Here is a 24277-nt window from a genome sequence, read left to right on the forward strand (position 1 = left end):
ATGTACACTGTTTAGCCTTGTAGATGCAAAATAGTCTTTGGTTAACATGCACGAGGCCTATTGCCACTTTCAGGAAAGATGGGGAGAAATTTAGGGGGAAAAAACTGCCTGTTATTTGAGACTGGATTGATACCAGATGTTCTGAATTTAATGCATTTGTTCATTGCCTAACTTTTTTTAACAAACTTGACAGGGGATTTTTCATTTTGGATATGGGGGAAATGAGCTTGAATTCTCAACTGCATGTAACCACTCACTTTTTGTTACTTTGCATGAAAAACATTTACAAAATACTAGCAGATCTCTAGCGTTGCTCATAGTAAATCAGAGCATATACTATCTTTTTTAGTGGTGGGGTGTTATGGGCAAAGTGTGACAAGAAAATGTTAAAGGAATAAAAATGTGTGCCTTAAGGAAGTGTGCACTATTGTCGAGCCTTATAATATGGCTTGCAGCTAATATTCACTATGTAATATTATTTGGCGGATATTCTTAGCTTTTTATATTTATGCGCTTTCTTTGACCATTTCTAAAATCTTTTTGTTCACTTATTCATTCAATAAACAAACCTAAAACAGGTTTTGATTACCAATTTTGAGGGGGGGGGGGGAAGAAACTGTTTAGTAATGAGATGTATTCCAATTAATATTATGTAACAGAAGACTTGCATTTTCAGAATGTAAGTCATAACTTTCAAAGAACTGCAAGTGCAACAAAGTACACACGCACAGATGTCTTGCCAATTGTTGCACTTGCTGTTGGTGTGCTGGAACTCACTTGGAGCATTAAAACAGGGTATTCCACAGTACCAGATATTAGAGGATCATTGCAGAATACGGAAGTGTAAAGTCTATGAAAACCAGAAAATTCTTCTATATTTTTGTATTCAGTGAAGAAAGTATAGGTATCATATTTGAGTTTAATGTAATTTTCAAGCACTCCTGGGTCAAATATAACAGCTCTTATAAGTTAGTTCCCAATTCAGCAAAGAGGAAAGGCTTATGGAATTGGAGCAGAAAAAGGGATGCTTTTTAAAAGGTTCGGGGTATTGAATTGTTCAGCATGAGCTGAATGGCCATTTCATATTCATTTAGTTTCATATAGGCTTCACCAACAGTCATTCTTGAGTCCTGTGTGAGACTGCAGAGTTAGTATTAAATTAAAGGCTGTGAGCTTGAGCCTAATAGAAACTTGATTTATAAGCTTGCTCCACTCAGGAACACTCGAGAGATGCAACATCTATCTCATTTATCTAGCCTGGATTTGAAACTATGTTTCAGAGGTGAAAGATTCTAAACCACTGTGCTGCCTGATCCTTTGAATTTAGAAGCTTGTGATGGCAGCTAAGCTGGGGTCTCTAAACGCTTCATTGTGAGGTATGAGCCAAGAGCAAGCTTTTTGCTAGGATTAAAAATGTATTTTAAGATTTTTTTTTAAGTCTTGATTGAAGGAGGAATTATGTTTGGCTCTCCCCAAAAAAAAGCTACTAGATGATTATGCATCCTTAGATAGTTGTATGCTCTTTAGTAATTTTTCATTGTTACCTGGTCAATTTATTATTGACTTTCCCCTACACAAAAGGATATTTCTGAATCCTAGAAAGCTGTTAATAACTTGCGTAAAACTACCATAAGACACAGTCTATGAGTAACCATGGGTGAATAGTTTTTTTGAGAGTGGAGGTAAGGCCTTTGAAGAGCTGAAGGTTCTTAGTAAGGTTTACTTCTAATGACTTAAGTTTATAAGGTTCCATATGGTTTCTTCAGTTTTTAAAGGGTACTCACCATAACTTAAATGTCAAAACGCAAATCATCATTTATGTCAGATGCATAAATCATCAAGCAGTTATAAAATGCTTAGTCATTTTAGCAGTTTGTTTGATTTGAAAAACAAAGAAAATAATATTCATTTAGGGCCTTACAGATTGAAAGTGTGCATGTGATGTGGTCACATGGTAGTGGGTGATTTCATTTGTGGGGACCTGGTTGGCTAGTATGTGAATTATAAAGCAGTGGGAAAGTTTTTCTTGCTGTGCAGTAAGTTAATGAGAGGGATAGTACTGTAATAATATCAATGAGTGGAGCCCTCATGTAGTAAGTTATATTAAGAAAGATGAAATTGACAAGTCTTTTAATATGAGATAGTATAATAACAGCAGGGTGAAATGTGAGACAATTGTAATATTGACAGATGTCTCTTGAAATTTATGCTAGTGCTTGCTGGAGGGCATAAAAAGGCTTCAAGATATTGAACCAAGATTATCAAGGAGTAGCATAATTCTTATAACATATTCCAGCAATTCTTCATCTAGTAGTGGTTAACTATACATTTACGCTTCTATATGCATTGGACAGAGTGCCACCTGATAGCAGGAAAAGCAGTGTGCATTGGTACAGAATGTACAACTCTTATGTGCTTTGGTTTTAGTGGATTAAATAGAGGAGCTATTATTGTGTGGAGTAGAATGATACAGTCTGTTCTTTACAGTTGGAGGAATGGAAGATAGTTTAAGTGTTACTGTGCAAATGTGATTTTAGGAAAAACAAAAATGCCAGGTTCTGAAATAAGCCATTGCAGATATTCATGGGCATTTACATGTGGTATTAAACAAAAATTTAGAATTTAAAAAAAATACAGTGCCTCATCATAATGTCAAAACAGAGTAAACTTATGAAATTTATTTTCAAAAATATGTATAATTGTTTCAATTGTGTATGTTTGTAATGTACAGTTTTGTTTCTGGTTATAAGTTGTGCATTATGAAAGTTTTTATTTGTACCACATTAATGGTGAAGTGGAGCTCCACTGAGTTCTCTATAAGCTTTCGGAGGCTTCCTCCTTCGTCAGGTGAACGGGTTTCCACACACGAAGGAGGAAGCCTCCGAAAGCTTGTGGAATTTAAAATAAATTTGTTGGACTATAACTTGGTGTTGTAAAATTGTTTACAATTGTCAACCCCAGTCCATCTCCACATCACGAGTTCTCTATAGTGAGACTCCAAGAATTGGTACATTGTTTGGTTGGAAGAGGTAAGGTTTTTGGGGACTCTGGTATTTCTGTACTGTTATATAATTCTCATTGGTTTTTGTGATTAAATGATGATTTCGCACAAGCATTATTGAAACATTCCAGACTTATGAACTTCTACCCATGGGTAGTTTACCAGTCAAATGTCAGTTGAGACATTGAATTAGTTGATTCAACTTCCTATCCTTATCCTCATGCTAGATGACATTCATTGTCAATGACTCCCTTTCCACAGGCACTGACCCTCTTCCTTTGAAAACCACCATCACTCCTTCCTCTAGCATCTGTCTTTTCTAACTACCATCCCATCTCTAACCTTCCTTTCCTTTCTTGAGCATTCTCGTATCCAAGCTCTCTGCTCACCTCGCTCAAAATTTAACATATGCTTCAGCAAAATTATATTTTGCGTCAAGCTGCTAGCAGCCTCAGATCGTCAAAATACCTTTTGAATATTTCCCAATTTTACAGTGTGGTCCCATTGCATTACTTGAAATGCCATGGTCATTATTTAGTTAGCCTTTACTAATTTACTACTATTTAGTTAAGTTGCTAGGTTAGTGACGGCACTGCTAACAATTCCTTATTGACAGGACAGCTTGTCCTGCAGAGAGAAAAAATTCTGTTGCAAGGTTTCCAAAATGCATGACTTCTGAATTGATGATAACTTGGCTAGATAAAATACATTTTTAGCATGATATATAATTGGAGTCTAAATTGCCCTCTTGAGTAAAAAAATGTTGGAAATGATCTATTGTGTTATCTGTATGGATGCTAAGTAAATGGTGTCCTGATAGGTACATTTTCTATTCCAATTCTGTCATTACTTAGAGTTATATTTTGTACTACTCTTGCTGGATATCATTAGGTAACTGTTGTTATAAGACTATGGTAACACTCCAAAAGCTATATCCTGTTTGAACGGTGTTAGATGAACTGTGCAAGTGTTAGGTTTTTCAGAATTTGAGTGACACCAAGCTTAATTTGTATAGATGACATACGGTATTCATGTCTATCCTAGACAGGGATATTACAGAAATTAATTCATACAGGCATTACAAAGGAAGGCATATGCCAAGAGCTTAATAATGTAAGTGAGATGAACAATGTTGTTTACGTTTGATTGTGGTATATTCCTACTTTTTTTGCTTAATCCAAAATTTGCAGTTTTTTTTTTACTAGCGTTGCTTCGGTCTGTTTTGATTATATTTTGACAAAAGTCTAAAGACTTCTTACCTGATCCCTTCTGATTGCGTGTCACTTGATCCATTAGTTTCAGGCAAGTTATGTGTTCAGTAATTTTACTGGCTTCAGAACTTGAATGCAATTAATGGAAAATGCTGTTTTTTTAAATCATTCATGGGATGTGGGTGTCGCTGGGAAGGCGAGCATTTATAGCCAATCCCTAATTGCCCTTGAGAAGGTGGTGGTGAGTTCCCTTCTTGAACTGCTGCAGTCCATGTGATGAAGGTACTTCCACAGTGCTGTTAGGTAGGGAGGTAGGTTATGAGGTACGATGTTAGGTAGGGCTTTGACCCAGCGACGATGAGGGAACGGCGATATATTCCCAAGTCCAGATGGTGTGTGACTTGGAGGGGAACCTGCAGGTGATGGTGTTCCCATGCACCTACTGCCCTTGTCCTTCTAGGTGGTAGAGGTCATGGGTTTGGGAGGTGCTGTCGAAGAAGCATTGGCAAGTTGCTGCAGTGCATCCTGTAGATGGTACGCACTGCAGCTGCAATTCAGAGGGATTGAATGTTTAAGGTGGTGAATGGGGTGCCAATCAAGTGGGCTGCTTTATCCTGGATGGTGTCGAGCTTGTTGAGTGTTGTTGGAACTGCACTTATCCAGGCATGTGAAGAATATTCCATCACACTTCAGACTTGTGCCTTGTAGTTGGTGGAAAGGCTTTGAAGGGAGTCAGGAGGTGAATCACTTGCCGCAGAATGCCCAACCTCTGACCTCTCGTAGCCACGGTATTTATGTGGCTGGTCCAGTTAAGTTTCTGGTCAATGGTGACCCCCAGGATGTTGATGGTGGGGGATTCGGTGATGGTAATGCTGTTGAATGTCAAGGGCAGGTGGTTAGACTCTCTCTTGTTGGAGATGGTCATTGCCTGGCACTTGTCTGGCGTGAATGTTAATTGCCACATATGAGCCCAAGCCTGGATGTTGTCCAGGTCTTGCTGCATGCGGGCAAGGACTGCTTCATTATCTGAGGGGTTGCGAATGGAACTGAACATTGTGCAATCATCAGCGAACGGTTGAGATAAAGTTACGTGTCCTGGCCAATATTCTTCCCTCAAGCAACACTTCCATAAACAGATTAAGTGGTCATTCATCTCATTGCTGTTTATAGAATCTCTCTATATGCAAAATGGCTCCCCCGTTTCCCTATTAAACAACAGTCATTGGAGTTCAGAGTAGTTCATTGTATGTAAAGAAAGAGTTTGAATTTACAAAGCACCTTCTCATAGTTCCAAGGTTTTCCCAAAGAGCCTCGCATCAAATTAATTACTTTTTGAAATGCAGTCATTGTGATGTAAAGTGCTTCGAGACATTTGAACGCCCTGACCAGGCCTTTTATAAGTGCAAGTTAAGAAAAAAAAACAATTCACACAGCAGTTACTGATCTGAAGTCACAATAGTGGCTGCAGCATTATGCATGCTTATATTGATGGAGGTCGTGGAAGTATTTGGGAATGTTGCTGATTAAAGCTACGGCCTTTTTTGCCTCTAACAGCCGAGTGTCTGATATTTATTTAGTTTCATTGTCAGTTTTTGTACCATCTCATGCTCATATTCATGCTAGTTTCCTTTTTTTAAATCATTCCATCTCTTCATTGTTCTTTTCTTCTCTTTCCTTCTTGATTGATGCTTTATATCTCTTTCTTTTGTATCTCTGTCCTTTTGTTCCATGGCTACAAAAAGAGAACAAAAGAATTTGAATGCTCTAATAAGAAATATATATATATCCATAAAGCTGATGCGTGTGAGAACTATTTGTGAGAGTGCTGCTTTTCATTCTAAATACGCAGAGACTCGATAATGGGACCAATGGAGAAGGTTTGCGACACTCCACTGTCTGTCATTCAGGTGTAATAGCTTCAGTTGCATGGGTTTCCTTTGTTCTACGATGACCAATTTTTGTAGTTGATTCCATAAAGTAATAGTCAGCTAACATGGGCTGTATTTACTGAATCCTAGAATCATAAAAATTTACAGCACATAAGGAGGCCATTCGGCCAATTGTGTCTGTACCGGCCGAGAAAGAGTTACCCAGCCTAATCCCACTTTCCAGCTCTTGGTCTGTAGCCTTGTAGGTTGCGGCACTTCAAGTGCATATCCAAGTACTTTTTAAATGCGGTGAGGGCTTCTGCCTCTACCACCCTTTCAGGCAGTGAGTTCCAGACCCCCACCACCCTCAGGGTGAAAAGATTTCTCAACTCCCCTCTAATCCTTCTACCAATTACTTTAAATCTATGCCCCCTGGTTATTGACCTCTCTGCTAAGGGAAATAGGTCCTTCCTATCCACTCTATCTAGGCCTCTCGTAATTTTATACACATCAATTAAATCTCCCCTAAGCCTCCTCTGTTCCAAGGAAAACATTCCCAGCCCATCCAATTTTTCCTCATAGCTAAAATTCTCCAGTCCTGGCAACATCCTCGTGCTGCTGGAGACACTGCAATGCCCCAGAATCCAGTGAGTATTAATGACCCACTCTTTGAACTAGCTTGTATACTAAGACTAGTCTGACCTGATGCGTGGTGGACTGATACACATGTAGCATGTGTATGGTGATAATGATCTGCTCAATAGTTGGTTCAGTGAAATATTTAGCACTTCTGCAGGTACACAGACACATCAACATGACAGTGTTCATGTGTAGTACAGCTCTAAGATTGAGGATGCTGGTCCAGCCTGTATAAGTTGGCTTGCATAACTGAGGCCACATTGTTTAATGTGCTGCTTGCAGGCTGCTCCGGTTAGTACAACAAGGACCTGGGTGTCTCTTACAAAGAGGTAAACAATGCAGTGATAATCTGCATTCCTTCATTTAAATTGTACTTTGATTGTTGGTCATCAACTATGGAGAATACTGTGGCTCACATCATCATGTGCTTCCAGTTGGAGGAGGGTCTGTGATAACAAGAAGCCTGCAAGAAAAATAATGGAAGGGAGGAAAACTATGCAATTTGTTTGCTTTTTTGCACCTACATAAAGTTTGTGTTAGAATGGATAGATACAAATGGAGGCCACTGTTGGGGCACTGTGCAACTCAGAAATGAATGCTTGTTGTTGGTATATCACAGCAACTGTGGGATTGCATGGCTATTCTAACTTGGAGGATACTGTTCTCAAATAAACATTTGTGTGGTTACAATGTTAGGACAGCAGGAGATTAGGAAATAAATATTGTCATAGGAATTCCTTTTTGAGTGAAGTTTTTGAGGAACTGAAATATTTCTAGGATTCAGGAAAAAAATGTCAGTTGTGGTTAGGATTGATTATGTGGCCACTTAATTCAGATTGGTTATGTTTATTTTAAATTAAACTTTGGCATTTGTCTTTAAAAAAAATAGGGCTATATTGTATGCTCAACCTTCCCAGAAAGTACATTTAATAAACACAAAACCAGCTGTTCCTACCTCCTCCACGACAACTGGAATGACAGATGCAGTATTGAGCCTACTGTTTTTGCCACTCTCATGTAGATAAGTGAGGATGCACAGCTGCAGTCTGCTCAGCTTGTTGTCTTTATAATCGGCAGCTCTGGTAAAATAAAGAAAAAACATGTGTTTATATAGTCCTTTCTTGTTTTCAGGAAGTATCAGTGCTTCACAGCCAATTAATAACTTGTGAAGTATTGTTTAGTAGACACATATGGCATCCCATTTGTGCACAGTAAGATCTCACAAATGAGTTAAATGGCCAGTTAATCTGTTTTAGTGGTGTTTTAGGGTTGAATGTTTCCCAGGATAGCGGGAGAGCTTCTTGCTCTTCAAATCGTGACGTGGGATTTTTTTTACATCTACCTTAACAAACAGGAGGGACCTTGGTTTAACATTTTTTCCAAAATGCAGCCCCTCTAACAATCCTGCTCTTTCCCTAGTATTGTACTGATGTATCGGTTCAGATTACGTGCTTAAACCTTGGATTGTGGCTCGCACCCACAACCTCCTTACTCGGACAGGACTACAATCAAGTCAAATTGGCACCTGGTAGCAAGAGTGCTGCCCTGAGCAATCTCCTGGTGTGTAGCAGGAGTTCTGTTGTGGTGGGTGAGAACACAATGTACCACTTGTGGCATATAGTGTAAATCGAGGAACATTGTTCATTCAGGGGGAGCAAAATTTTGTCGGGAGAAAAAAACATAATTTGAAATGTTAAAGAATGGCAAAGAAAAGCAGCCCACAGAAGGCATAGATCTGCTATGAATACAATGAAGTTCTCAATGTGATTACAATGCTAAACAGTTTGTGCATTATTGCAGTGTCAGATTTCTGATTGCTTTTGCCTCCTTCGATGTTGAATCACTTTCAAAATACTTGATTTATCAGTTAATGAAAAAGATGGTAGGAATTTACATGAAATAGATGGCAAATTAATCATCGGAAACCTGATATTGCAGCAGAGAGGCTAGATAAGATTTTTTTTAGGCTGTGGTGTGTGTCAGCAGCTTCTATAGTAATAGAAATGGGGTAAAGGATATCTGATTGCATAACATTTGATTACAGACTGTTGGGGTGGATTACAGGTTAGAAACTAGATGTAATACTATAATGTAGGTGGAATGAAAAGCCTGTTTGTTAGAATTGCATCTGGGACCTGCTTAATCCAAATTTAAAATTTGAGAAACAAACTGCAACATTAAAAGTAAATGGATACAGAGTTGTTCATATGTATTTCTGGACTTGTTTTTATATAATACTTTTAGGTAAAATCTGGGCATGTATGGCGAACTGACATTTATTTATGGACTGCTAATCGAAGGAACTCCACACTTTAAACAAATGTTTACAGCGTTCTCTCCAGGTAACCTGGGAGAAATGGGCAGGGCTTCAATTGATCAGAATTTGGGTGATTTTGGTTGTTGTACAATTTGCAGCTGACTCAAGTAGTCAGTATGTATGAAATGGGATCCTACTGCCCCACAGTTCTTCAAACAGTTGGTTTCAGCTGAAAGCAGGCTGGATTGTAGTCTATATATAGTGCAGTAGTTGGCGACAGATGGGTAACTTTTAACCATTATAAGACAAACTAGGTGTTTAAAAACATTTGATTTCACTTTTTAAAATAGATTAAAATAAGTTAGCAGAAAGTTGTTGTTTTCAATGGAGCAGTGAAGGATGCTGGGAGACTTCAGCTAGGTGCTTAAAAAGTTGCAGTACCAGAGTTGGTATGCTAATGTTTCTAATTGGGAAAGACAACCAACAGCAAGTAAAACTTGTATATAGATTTTAGCCTTAAAAATAAGTTTTACTAATGGAAAAGTGGATTTTAAAAAAATTATTGAAGAACGAGGCCATTATAGAGCCTTATCAACAACAACTTGCATTTATATAGTGCCTTCAACGTAGTAAAATGTCCGAAGGCACTTTATCCTTAGGTATTAGTTAAAAATGTTACTACTAGACCTGTAGCAGAGTGTCTAGCTTTTGTAATTCTCCAGGGTAGGATCTGTGCTAATAATGAACTGTGTACTCAACAAAAAAAGGTCATAGTTATGATTAAGGCTTCCTCCCAACGTCAAATGGGTTTTTATATGGGGATAGGGCAGGAAAGTGGAATTGAGGTAGATCAGCCACTATCTTACTGAATGGTGGAACAGGCTTGAGGAGCTACATGGCCTACTCCAACAAAAAGAAAATTTACATCAGCAGACTGAGTCACATGAATGAAAACCATTACCCTTATGCATGTGCTGTATGGGAGTAGCAATTAATTTTTTATTATGGTGTAACAAACCATAATGTCCATTGTGCTTTGCTGTCCACTCCAAAAGGTGGTAAATCCTAAGCTGACAGCTAGTTATGTTCAGGCTAAGACTATAAGTCAAATTTATTTACTTCTGTATAATTATTACACTTGTAACAAAGCTGCAAGACACCAGAAGTACAATAGATAATCTGTTGTAAAACAAACACCATAAAAAGATACAGAAATGTTTGCTGTTTGACATGTTACATAGAATTACAGCACAGAAACAGGCCATTCGCCCCCAACTGATCTACGCTGGTGTTTATGGTCCAAACGAGCCTCCTCCCAGCATATTCTCTTATTCCTTTCTCTCTCATGTTTATCTAGCTTCCCCTTAAATGCATCTGTGCTAGTTGCCTCAACTACGCTTTGTGGTAGTGAGTTCCACATTCTAACTACTCTCTGGGTAAGGAAGTTTCTCCTGAATAACCTATTGGACTTATTAGTGACTATCTTATTTATGGCCCCCAGTTCTGGTAGTATTCCGCCCCCCTCCCCCGCAAGTGGAAACATCGTCTCTAGTTCTATCCTACCAAATCCTTTCATAATAAAGATGTCTATCACGTCACCCCTCAGTCTTTTTTCTAGAGAAAAGCACCCCAGCCTGCTCAAACTTTCCTGATAGTCTGATACCAGAATTGAGAGATTATACCTAATAAATCTTTTTTGCACCTTTTCCAGTGCCTCTATATCCTTTTTATAATATGGAGACCAGAACTGTTCGCAGTATTCGAAGTGTGGTCTAACCAAGGTTCTATACAAGCTTAAAATAACTTCTCTGCTTTTCAATTCTGTCCCTTTTAGAATTGAACCCAAGTGCTTGGTTTCCCTTTTTAATGGCCTTATTAACCTGTGTCGCTACTTTTAGTGATTTGTGTATCTGTACCCCGAGATCCCTCTGCTCCTCTACCCCATTTAGACTTATTATCCAAGCAGTATGTGACCCCCTTATTCTTCCTACTAAAATGTAATACCTAATATTTATCTATTACACACCCATTCTGCAAGTTTATTAAGGTTTTCCTGTATTTTGTCTTCGTCCTCCTTGATATTAACTATACCCCCCAATTTGGTGTCGTCTTCAAATTTTGAAATTGTACTTCCGATTCCCAAGTCCAAATGGCTTATATAAATGGTGAACAACAGTGGTCCCAGCACCAATCCTTGTGGAACACCACTTACTACCTTTTGCCAGTCTGAGTAACTACCTTTGATCCCTACTCTGTTTTCTGTTTTGTGTTTTGTAGCCAGTTTGCTATCCAGTCTGCTACTTGTCCCCTGACTCCACATGCTCTGACCTTAGTCATGAGACTACTATGCGGTACCTTATCGAAGGCCTTTTAGAAATACAAGTATGTTACATCTACTGCATTACCCATGTCTACCCTTTCTGTTACTGCTTCAAAGAGCTCAGTAAGGTTTGTCAAGCATGACCTTCCCTTTTGAAATTTGTGCTGGCTTTCCTTTTATTATATTTTCAGTTTCTAGGTGTTTTTCTATTACATCTTTGAGTACGGATTCCTTTTCTTTCTCCCTTGTACTTATTTAGTTTCCCCTTAAATGTATCTATGCTATTTGCTTCAACTACTCCATGTGGTAGTGAGTTTCACATTCTAACCACTCTCTGGGTAAAGAAGTTTATTCTCCTTGGAAAATAAGAGTCTAAATGGAGTAGAGAAATAAAGGGATTTAGAGGTATAGATTCACAAATCATTAAAAGTAGCAATGCAGGTTAACAAGGCCATAAAAATGTAAACAAAGCACTGGAGTTCATTTTTAGAGGAATAGAATTGAAAAGCACAAAAGTTATAATGAACCTTGATTAGACCACACTTGAAGTACTGTGCACAGTTCTGGTCTCCATATTACAAAAACGATATAGATGCACTGGAGAGGGTGCGAAGAAGATTTACAAGGATGATACCAGAACTGAGCGGTTATAACTATCAGGAAAGACTGAACAGGCTGAGGCTCTGGCTGAGGAGTGACCTAATGGAGGACTTTTAAAATTATGAAGGGGTTTGATCAGGTAGATGTAGAGAAGATGTTTCCACTTGTGGCTGAATCCCAAACTAGGGGTCATAAATATAAGATAATCACTAATAAATCCAATAAGGAATTCAGGACACATGTCAGATCTGTGTTCTCGTCAGTCTTCATACAATAAATATTCCTGCAAAAATGATTGGTATATAGAAAACTACCATTCCTTTTATTTTATGCTCCAGATTGGAGAAGAAATGAGCTTATCGATGTTGTTTCAAATACTGAATCTCTTTCAATTCTTTCAAACCTCCTTTTAATGCCAAATAACAAAGTAGTATTAGCGCAACAAGAGGATTAGGTGGGTGGGTTATATAATCGGAAAACCAAACCTAATTCTAAGTTCTTGAAAATAAACATTACAGACGCTATATTAAATTTGAACTGCATAGCTAGTTTAATTTTGCTACCATTGAAAAAGCTCAAAACACTGCAGTAATTTCTATGACAAAAAGATGTTTAGGTATAAAACAAATATATTGCTGCTACCCCAAACTTGAAACTTGGAGTATTTTTGGCTGAAGACACGTGCACTTTTTTAAGGGAATTTTCTGTCCTTTCAAGTGTCCTTAGCCACTGCACCAACTGTGAAAAGGTGAATGACCTGCTCCCAGGCTTAGGCCTATACTCTTGAGTCAGCTGCAAGGAGTTGATGATTCTCTTTCTTTCCCTCTCTTTGGAGAAGTGACTTGCTTGTACTTTGTTCCTTCTACGATAGCAAAGATCCGTAATTTATTGCTGTTGTGGCCAGCAGACATGAGCCCATATGCCAGCACCCTATGATGCTGTGTTCCAACACAATTACCATTTCTGTGAATTTTAATTTCTGTATTAAGAAGTATTTGTGATCTAGCTACAGTTGATTTAACCAGTAAAATGGGCCAAGATTCACATTATTATGCACTGAGTCATTGTGTGCTGCATTTTGTTTAAAGGCAGTGATGTTATGTTATGTTGTTTTGTATTCATGGGCATCAGTAAAATTACAATATTCAGTACTGCTTTATGACCATTTCCACTTACAGCAGATACTGCTGTGCGCTGTTTTTCTTAAAGCATTGAGAAGTTGTGACTTTTTATTGTTCCTCTGCCAGAAGTGGTTAGGAACATTTTATGTCACTGTTGTCAATCTGTCTACTACTGTGGCTTACTGTGAAAGGTAATATGTTACCAGATTTTAGTCAAACATTATAAATGTATTCCTCTCATCAGACAGACTTTTGAAAATGAGCAGTGAGGTTTTTTTTGCATTTTTTTCATCTGCTTTATTTTTTCCATCTGGTCTTGCCAGGCCATATGCTTCCTGAATCCAAGAAGTTAGGAGAGTAGCTAGCTCCTGCCTCTGCTCCTGTTCGAAGTATGAATCAGGGACCTGATATTAATTCTCCCTCTGATTTTCATTTCACTTTCTCCCCTGTTGGGAAATATCTGTTCTCCCCTTGCTGTATGGCACAGAGACAAACTTGCAATCATCTACATAATGCTGTGAGTTCAGGTACCAGCACACTATGTTGTTGTGCCATCTACAGTCAACATTCTGTTTGATTACTTAATCCAAGTTCCTAAACATTACACAAGATTTTGCACAGTGAAAGTACAGATAATTAGTGCTAGCATGGAAGTGTACCGGTATTTAAACAACATTGACTTCTGTTGTGTGAAAGAAATTGACACTAGAACGTGCAGTAAATTTTAGAATATTGAATCCTTTTTTAGTTTACAATGACATCTATGTGCTTCATGTTACATTTGACTATCTTCTGAATGGTACCTACAATTTTCTTCATTTTTCACTGGAGAGTTGCTTCGATTCCACAGTAAAACTGTGATATGATTACTGTGCTTGACATCTTGAAGACTCTGGTATTATAACACTGCATTTGGTGTGTTTAAAAGATGGTACTGTTACCCTTTATTTCCACTATTGATACATTCTTCTTTCTTGATGTGAAATCTAATTTGATCCAACTTTTTTTTTAAAAAGAGATTCAACATAATAGTGTTACAGAATAATGTTGTGTTGCAAACTATAAAACAAATGGGAGCTTTAAAGTCTGCCCTGAAGCAGCTAGGCAACCTGGGAACTCTTCATCATTGTTCTCTTTGTGAAATACTAAGAATATCAATGCTTGTATTAATCAAGGGCATCTTGCCATGTGGTGACATCAATGAGTGTGGGGTTGCCCCAACTTTGGAGATTAATGAATAGCTTTGGACAACGACGACCTTTCATACTGTACATGAAATACATTTCAATTCTAAATAAATGTGCCACTGTCTCCAGTGTAACAGAAATTCATTGTTTATTATGTCCATATAGAGTTTGCAATTAGTTATTCATAATCCTGGCAGCCCCTTTCCAATGTCATATTTAGATTTTAACTGCCCATTGATTAAATGTCATGCATCGTCAATACAGAAATGTAGCACCTAGGATAACAAGTCTGAGGGATTAGTTTTATGCTAGTGCTTTACTATTTGTCTTTTTTTCTTCCCTTCTGTTTTTGTCTTTTCATCTTTTGTAGTTACTTGAACCACTGCACAATAGTACAGACTAAAATAAATTGCTGTAGACCCTCCACTGATTTAATTATACATAATGCTATCCACATTTCTTTACCCCGTCTAGTATCACCAACTTACCAATGTTACTGCAAACTGATCAGACGGCCAAAAATTGCATAGACAGGCATTGTTCACACTGTACATCCAGATATAGATCGTACAAAGCTGGTTATACAGCCTTAAAGGATTAACTGAGGGAGCATTTGTGTTTTCCAAGCTGCTTGGATTGATCTCGGACTTTTATTGCATTATTTGTTGCTGATTCACCTAAGCATCTAGTAATTATTGAGCCTCCCTTTAACTGTTTCATCATCAATACTTTAATATGCCTACGTGTTTTCTCTTCATTTTTGTTGATTTATTTAACGCTGATAACCTTTATGGCAGAAATGGCTTAATCCAATAAAGTTATTAATCCTGACGGTGAGTCAGCTAAATTAGCGTTTATAGGTAAAATTTGTGATCTTTCCACACTTGCCTTTAAATTTGGCATAACCAACCAGTTGTGAGGTTTCTTGTGTCAAGTATCTCCAATCTACCACATGTTTGCTAACTGCGCATTGACCTTTGGAATTGGGTTTGCAGTTTAAATCTAAAAAAGTCAGGTCAGAGAAGAATTTCTGTTGCAGAAAGGATATAATAGTTTTTTTTTATTCATTCAAGGGATGTGGGCGTGGCCAGCAAGGCCAGCATTTATTGCCCATCCCTAATTGCCGTTGAGAAGGTGGTGGTGAACCGCTGCAGTCTGTGTGGTGAAGGTTCTCCCACAGTGCTGTTAGGTAGGGAGTTCCAGGATTTTGACCCAGCGACGATGAAGGAACGGTGATAAATTTCCAAGTCGGGGATGGTGTGTGACTTGGAGGGGAACGTGCAGGTGGTGGTGTTCTCATGTGCCTGCTGCCCTTATCCTTCTAAGTGGTAGAGGTCGTGGGTTTGGGAGCTGCTGTCGAAGACGCCTTGGCGAGTTGCTGTAGTGCATCCTGTGGATGGTACACACTGCAAGCACGGTTATTGGTGAGTAAGTGCTGCTTGATAGCACTGTCGACAACACCTTCCGTCACTTTGCTGCTGATTGAGTGTAGACTGATGGGGCGGTAATTGGCCGGATTGGATTTGTCCTGCTTTTTGTGGACAGGACATACCTGGGCAATTTTCCACATTGTCGGGTAGATGCCAGTGTTGTAGCTGTACTGGAACAGTTTAGCTACAGTGCTAGTTCTGGAGCACGTCTTCAGCACTACAGCTGGAATGTTGTCTGGGCCCATAGCCTTTGCTGTATCCAGTGCACTCAGCCGTTTGTTGATATCACATGGAGTGAATCAAATTGGCTGAAGACTGGCTTCTGTGATAGTGGGAATATCTGGAGGAGGCCGTGGGACCAATCTGTTTCAGGAGCACTGATGAAATGTGCTTTGTATTGCCTCATGTAAAGAGGCAAAAAAAGCATTGGACGCTTCCACAACCAAGCAGCCCTCTATAGCTCGCTCTATAGCCCTAGCAAGTGGCAAAGAGGTTTAAGCCTCACTCCAGAGATTTGAGCACCTCATCTAGGCTGACACTTGAGTGTGGTAATGAGGGAATACTGCACTGCCTGAGTCGTGGTGATTGTGATCCCACAGTGGCATTAGGTAGGGAATTCCAGGTCATTGACCCAGCAATGAAGGAACGGTGATATATGTCCATATCAGGATTGTGGGCAACTTGGAGTTGATGGTGGTGTTCTCATGATATCTTGTGCAAAAGGTCACAGTAGAGGGAGGTGTTGTCAAAGTAACTTTGGTGAGTTGCTGCAGTGCATATGTAGAAAATATATTCTATAACCATAGTGCACCAGTGATGGAGGAGGTGGATATTGAGTCCAGGGGCACTGATCACGTGAACTGCTCTGTTGTAGATGGTGTTAAGTTTCTTGAGTGTTGTTGCAGCTGTACCCATCCAGATGAGTACTGAGCATTCATTCCACCACACTCCTGATTTGAGCCTCGCAGATAGTGGAGAGGCTTTAATGGGTTAGGAAGTGAGCCACTCATCACAGAGTAGCCAGTCTTTGCCCTTCTCTTGTAGCTTTTGTTAAAATAAATCACTGATCTAGTGCCAAAAATAAAATTTTTTGAGTTGTATATTTTTGCAAATCATTAACAAAAAGATCAAGATTGGAATTAACTTGTTTATTTAGGAACACTGCTCATAATTTTTTTTTTAGATATTACCTCATATTAAAAAAAAGATTTTAAAAATGTAAAGTCAGTTCACATTGTAAAGAATTACTGTTTCTTCAGGTTCTCTCTAACCCTGACTGTAGTCTTGCTTGTTTCTTGGGAAATAATGGAAGTGGCTTTGATCAGCATACAATATAAGAGCGATTTGGTACTCATTCTTCCAGGCTGAATCTGGAAGAGGAAATGTGAACTACACTGTGGCTGGGACGAGCATTTCCTGCAGCTGTGGGGCAGACTTCCTATGACAGCTGGAGCGTGTTTAAAAATAGTGTAGATGGAGAGCAGATGGCACATGAAGCTGGCCAAACCTGTATTTTCTCTGCCATTTATGTGCATAGTAAAGCACTTACTAGATTGAACTGAATAATTATCTTCTAACCTAGTCTAATTTCACTGCCTTGTTTTGAGGACCTTTCTCTGACTATCCCTGATCATTTGTACTGACCGAAATGACTCATTTATGTACTATTTTTTTTTTAAAAAGTGACTATGTAATTTGCTTGTGCCATTGTGTAATTCACTGGAAATAAGGTCCATCTGGATTGCATGCTCAAACATTTGGAATTCTTTTTCCAGTAGCCAATTTCACACTTATTTCATAACTCAAAGTCCTTCAGTCAATTATTTCCATGTAATGGGATTGCAGAGCTAAAAGATTTTCTTTGTAAATTACTGATCTGGAACCAAAAGAAATTTAAATTTAGTGGATTATCTTATGACACTGATCCGTTGCTTAGATCTTTCAAGATCAAACAGCGAATATGGCTAGAAGGAGAATTTCAAAATACTGTTTACTTTTTGTGCAGCACTTATTCTATTACTGTGTTGGTTATAACATTTCTTCTGGTCCCTTATGTTCTGAGGCTAATGATTACACATATATCAAAATATTTTTTGTAGTTAGCCAAACACTTTGAAGCTGAGTTCCTCAATGAACTCTGACTCCAGTGTAACAACGATTGTTCAAAAAGTGCTTGTGGAAATTACAAAGAGCATTCCTAGGGGGAAAAGTCTCAATTCTCTTCCCTAGAAGAAGTTTACCTTCAAAACAATTTTACAAATCTATTCCCCCTCCTTTGCTCCATGTGTTTTGAGGATCTCTCTTTAATTCGTGGATTTGAGAGTTGGAACTGAGAATAACATATGCATAAAAATTTATTTCTGATTAGAAAGTTTCTAACAATCTTAAACTGAACTGGAGATATTTTGGATTATATCTTGAAGATATATGTATGTGGGGGAGGGTGAAAGAATTGCATTACTGGACATTTGAGTGTTAAATACATAAATGGTGAGTGCTTCTCAAACCTGAACTGCAAGTGAATTGCCACAGTGTAGGCATACAGATGTTGTGTCGGCATAGGCATGTAAGTTGCACCTCAGAGGTAATTCATTGACTGTGAAATACTTTGGGACGTCCTGAGGACACAAAAGCCACAATGTAAATCCAGGTTTTTCTTTCCTTAACTTGTCCAGAGCCCTAAAACCAATACATCTCTTTAAATGTGTGCTTTGTGTATGAAACAGGAAACTTGCACTTGATGGATGTTGGAACTCATATTTTAATAACTGAAGTCCATTAATTTTCTGAACTTGTGTACTGAATTGAGAGCCTTACTAATATGCTATTTAGTTGACCTGAAGTAGTGTGTCAGAATGAAGTTCTCACTGTAAGAGGACTGCAGTAAAGATCCAGAACTTGCTTTGATCCTTCATTTCCCTCCCTCCCTCCCAAACCTAACTCTGAAAAGTCAGCCACTATATTCTTTTCATTTAGTGTGACATGAAGTTCATATTTTCCTGCATTTAGAATGTTATTAACCATTTAGGTGTTGCTGGAACCACAAGCCACTCTTAAGAATCTGTAGCTCCAGTTATGTCAATGTAATTGGTCACTTTAAAGGTAAACCAATAGAATAAACTTTGCTGCTGTATCTCAGTACTTAAGAAACTGGTTCTGTTTTTCCCTGAAGTTAGAAATTTTTTGGGAAGCACTTCAGAAATTGCAATTGTTGCATGGTTGCAGAAGATCACATCTCTTGTATGTCAAGATTCAATACTGGTTAACAACTAGAAACAACTGATTTGCTGAGCTTGTGGTTAATGTGACCAAAAAAAGGACACGTTTTACTGGACTAGTCAGGTATAGACTACCAGATTTTCTCAGCACTGGATCATCAATAAGTAAATACTGTAGCAAATCTAATGGCTTACCAGAGAACAAGTATAGAAATTAAAACAATATAATAAGTGCAGTACTTATTTTCCAGATGAATATATAATATTTGCATTTTTATAACATTGTAAGTTAAAACATATCCAAGTTTCACAGTGAAGTACTTCAAAATACAGTGATTGTTATGTAGTCAAACTTGGCAGACATCCTGCAGCAGCAACATCCCATAAACAGCAATGAAATGAATGACCTGTTACTCTGTTTAATGGTGTTATTAGTTGAAGAAGGAATGTTGTCCAGAAAACTACCTGCCACTCTTCAAGTAATGGCATGACATCTTTTTATTGTCCACTCAAACTACTGGAACAAGCAGGAGAGGTTCAACCTCTCATTCAAAAGACAGCACCTCTTAAAATGCATCAGCCCTGAGTACTGTACTGAGGTGTCAGCCTGAATTCTGCGGTTTCAAATTCTGAAACAGTATAAGTAGGCATTCTGGCGCAGAATGACGGCTGCATTTGACTGTGTAATTCACTGTGTTTCAAAGTAATTATGTGAAATACCAGAGCCCACAATCTTCTGATTCTTCTAGTTCCCTTTGTCCCCCATGACTCTTAAAAAGAAATGTAAGGAATCTTACAACACCAGGTTATAGTCCAACAATTTTATTTTAAAATCACAAGCTTTCGGAGATTATCTCCTTCGTCAGGTGAGTAGTGAATGAGAGGTTCTCAAATCGCATATCTTAGGCTGGGACACCATCACACCAATCAAAGGTGTCGTTGGTGTTCAGACAGGTTAGCCACGGAAAACAGTAGGTCCCAGTATACTGAATACACAATGTGTCAAATTACACACACCGAGAGAGAGAGTGAATTTCCAGTTGTATTAAAAACAGATAACTTTTTTGTCCCTGCTGGTGGGGTTACGTGTAGCGTGACATGAACCCAAGATCCCGGTTGAGGCCGTCCTCATGGGTGCGGAACTTGGCTATCAATTTCTGCTCGACGATTTTGCGTTGTCGTGTGTCTCGAAGGCCGCCTTGGAGAACGCTTACCCGAAGATCGGTGGCTGAATGTCCTTGACTGCTGAAGTGTTCCCCGACTGGGAGGGATCCCTCCTGTCTGGCGATTGTTGCGCGGTGTCCGTTCATCCGTTGTCGCAGTGTCTGCATGGTCTCGCCAATGTACCATGCTCCAGGGCATCCTTTCCTGCAATGTATGAGGTAGACAACGTTGGCCGAGTCACAGGAGTATGAACCATGTACCTGGTGCGTGGTGTCCTCTCGTGTGATGGTGGTATCCGTGTCGATGATCTGGCATGTTTTGCAGAGGTTGCCGTGGCAGGGTTGTGTGGTGTCGTGGACGCTGTTCTCCTGAAAGCTGGGTAATTTGCTGCGAACGATGGTCTGAACTATGGACGCAACCAACAGAGTACCCTTCGTCGTCCAGTTCTTCCCCGGAGCGGAGAAACTACGCCATGTTCTCCGCAGCCTTCAACGTGTCATCGATGACGACGAACACCTCGCTAAGGCCATCCCCACGCCTCCACTACTCGCCTTCAAACAGCCACCCAACCTCAAACAGACCATCGTTCGCAGCAAATTACCCAGCTTTCAGGAGAACAGCGTCCATGACACCACACAACCCTGGCACGGCAACCTCTGCAAGACATGCCAGATCATCGACACAGATACCACCATCACACGAGAGGATACCACCCACCAGGTACATGGTTCATACTCCTGTGACTCGGCCAACGTTGTCTACCTCGTATGTTGCAGGAAAGGATGCCCTGGAGCATGGTACATTGGCGAGACCATGCAGACACTGCGACAACGGATGAACGGACACCGCGCAACAATCGCCAGACAGTCGGGGAACACTTTAGCAGTCAAGGACATTCAGCCACCAATCTTCGGGTAAGCGTTCTCCAAGGCGGCCTTCGAGACACACGACAACGCAAAATCGTCAAGCAGAAATTGATAGCCAAGTTCCGCACCCATGAGGACGGCCTCAACCGGGATCTTGGGTTCATGTCACGCTGCACATAACCCCACCAGCAGGGACAAAAAAGTTATGTTTTTAATACAACTGGAATCTCTCTCTCTCTCTCTGTCTCTGTCTCTGTCTCTGTGTGTGTGTGTGTGTGTGTGTAATTTGACACATTGTGTATTCAGTATACTGGGACCTACTGTTTTCTGTGGCTAACCTGTCTGAACACCAACGACACCCTTGATTGGTGTGATGGTGTCCCAGCCTAATATAAGATCTGCGATTTGAGAACCTCTCATTCACTACTCACCTGACAAAGGAGATAATCTCCGAAAGCTTGTGATTTTAAAATAAAATTGTTGGACTATAACCTGGTGTTGTAAGATTCCTTACATTTGTCCACCCCAGTCCATCACCGGCATCTCCACATCTTAAAAAGAAACACTTCCCTTCTGACTGGCGATTTTGGTTTAACAAATGTTGGAGTTGAGCCTGCTGTGCAAAACTTCCTCATGCTTTTAGATTAAATCATATGTTAATTGTGGAGTCTTATAATTAATAATTGGAAGTCTATTAACTACATTGAACGGCCTTTGCAAATGTACAGCACGCTTCAGATGCACTCAATTTTGAATACATGTGCTCCAATCAGTGCAATATTGTTAAGCTCAGCTCAAATGCTCACTTATGCAGGGCATAAGACTACATGTATAAGAGCCACATAAGGGCAAACCTGATCTCGGGAATGATAACTGATGTGCCAAGACCTTTTTCTGCTGTATTGCTGTCATAAAGCTAAGACTTGTACAATCCATACACAGCTGTAGTAAGTAAAGTTTACTTAAACTTACTTGGTAGGTAACCAGAAATGTCATCTTTCAAGTTTATGCTCTGGATTTTGTAATTAATGTCTATTGGAATAGTTAAAATACTTCCAAGTTGTGATAAATAAAACTAATGTTAAGTGTTGAAAGGAGCCAGCACAGTGCCAATGTCAAAAATCCTGTGTCAAGCCATGTCTGTGCTAGAAATATTCATACTCAAAATACTAACCTAACCATGGTTAATTATTTTACATTAGTCAGTAGAAAAGTATCTGAGGCATCTCAAGTATACATTGGGGAGGAACAGTTTGAAACCCAATCCTGTCCACACACAGACAGTGCAAATATACAAAACAAGACCCTGTGGGTATCAACAAGCAGGATGTTTATTTTCTGAATTCCTAATACATGTACTGCATATTGCTGATATTTACTGTTCTGGTCCTTTCAGAGAAATCATGTGGTTTTCTTTTCAACTTCACTTAGCCATTACTCAGAAGCCACGAACAACAAAATGTAACACGTTTTGGCATGACTTTTAAATTATATCCGTACAAATTGTTGAAATGGGAGGAAACAACAAAAACAAAGGAAGAGTAGGTCAGAGGCCCATTAAGCACGCTCTGCCATTTTGATAGTCATGGCAGCGCTCCAGTTCCATATCCTTTTTTCACATCCCTTATTACCCTTGCTTTCCAAGAAAGTATCTATCTCCCTTTTTTTAAACACCTCAATTGATTCTGCACCTACGGCCTTGTGCTAAAGTGCTTTTCATATTTTCATAACCAAATGTGTGAAGAAATCTTTTATATTCATTCTCTTTTAACCGGTTCAGTTATAATTTAAAGATTATGGGCTATAAATTGTTGGCGCCTGGCTTTGGGTCTGAAGGTGGCAATGCTCCACAATGTGCGCCCGAACCGCGAGGCCCAAGGACAGCCCGAAATTGGACCCCAGGCCTCATGAATGTTAATTGAGTGAGCTGCCTCCACAGGCGGGAGGGGGAGCGATCGGGATATTATATGAACCTTGGTGTAATACCTGAGGTCTGTCAGTGCTGAATGTTTTCATAATCGGGTCCTGACCCAATATTTTGCCAAGTTGGTTGATAGGTTCTGATATGTCATTTTATTTAATTTTGAATGCATTTTTTGTACTGTTCTTTATTTTTTCTATAGTTTTTTGAATAATCTTGAAAAATATGTGGTACTATGGAGCACAAGTCTGTACCTTCAATTTCCCACATTTGAGTTCCAAATATCAACCACATCACTGGGGAAGCCCCAAGCAGAAATCAATAACTTTCCCACAGGGCAGAGGAGCAGAACACTCATGAATACCCCCTAGTGATTATTTCTGAGCAGCATAGATACAAGATTAAATGTTAGAGATTTAGGACAGAGAGCAGGAGAAACTTTTTAACAGAGAGGATTGTGAAGCTGTGAAATGCAGTACTGGAGTTAGTGATTGAAGAAGAGACCGTGTAACCTTTTAAGAATAAGTTAGATAGGTGGTCGAAGGAAAGGAGGATAAAGGAATATGGGAATCGGACATGCTCATGCCATTAGGATTACTGCTCTTGTGGAGGATAAACAACACAGACTGGTTGGGCTGAACAGCCTGTTACCATGTTGTAATTTCTGTGCATTGTCGGAAGTCTGGAAGCAGGTTGTTACCCTTCCCTCCTTGGTTGTAGTTTCATCCATCACTTGAAGAGACCAGGGAGAAGGGATCCAATAACGTAGGGAAGGGGAGGTTCTTGTCTTCAAAGGGTAACGTATATTTTTCAATTTGTTATGGGAAACGTCTCCAGTCTTACTTTTTCTGTTTTCTCCCCCTCCCAAATACCACGTGAGTTACCACCTATAGTTTTCTAACAGCCATCTGTCCAATGTTAGTCAGTTTAATATGGCAGTAATAGAGGCTGAGGAGCAGATAGAGTGGCCCAGGAAGAGTTTTTTTTAAAAAGTGCTGAAATAATCTGGAGGGAACACAATATTTTGTTTCCCAGCAGTAGGCTGCTTCGCTGCTCCATTGTAATCAAATAGTTTGTCAGTAATTCATTGTGTGCATTGATGGGTGTTGCAGTAAATATTGCTCTGAGTTTACACAGGTAGGTTGATGCAAGATTCCAACATACTCTTGTGGGGGGGGGGGGGGGGGAAATGCAGAATGTTTGTGAACCCTAAATCCCATCAAGGGGTTACATAATCTTCAGCAATTAGACAGTGACATTTTTTTGTATATGTAGATATTAATAAATTATTCTTAACAGATGGCTAGGGTGTATAGTATGCATACTACCAGACGATTTCAAATTAAAATTGATGCCAGCATGTCATTGTACCTTGACACTGTTTCAGGAATATGTGAAAAATGTTCTTCCTCTATAATTGAATCAAGAGGCATCTAGATAATGACTAGGGTTTGTATATTACAATGCTGTGTGT

The 24277-nt window shown here is 39.3% G+C and overlaps 2 protein-coding genes and 1 long non-coding RNA gene across 10 annotated transcripts in view; 2 read left to right on the forward strand and 1 right to left on the reverse strand.

The window, feature by feature from the left end:
* rpl35a (ribosomal protein L35a) overlaps window positions 1-24277 on the forward strand; it is a 290790-nt gene that overhangs the window by 132489 nt on the left and 134024 nt on the right. The window lies entirely within an intron of this gene.
* lrch3 (leucine-rich repeats and calponin homology (CH) domain containing 3) overlaps window positions 1-24277 on the forward strand; it is a 124492-nt gene that overhangs the window by 7423 nt on the left and 92792 nt on the right. The gene's annotated exons all lie outside the window — the stretch shown is intronic.
* On the reverse strand, window positions 2924-14807 carry LOC137331033 (uncharacterized). Its single transcript, XR_010965357.1, has 3 exons — window positions 14693-14807; window positions 7675-7798; window positions 2924-5944 (listed from the first exon to the last, which is right to left on the reverse strand). It is a non-coding gene; the product is annotated as an uncharacterized lncRNA (long non-coding RNA).

Source organism: Heptranchias perlo, chromosome 13 (genome assembly GCF_035084215.1).
Source record: "Heptranchias perlo isolate sHepPer1 chromosome 13, sHepPer1.hap1, whole genome shotgun sequence".
Lineage (NCBI taxonomy): Eukaryota > Metazoa > Chordata > Chondrichthyes > Hexanchiformes > Hexanchidae > Heptranchias > Heptranchias perlo.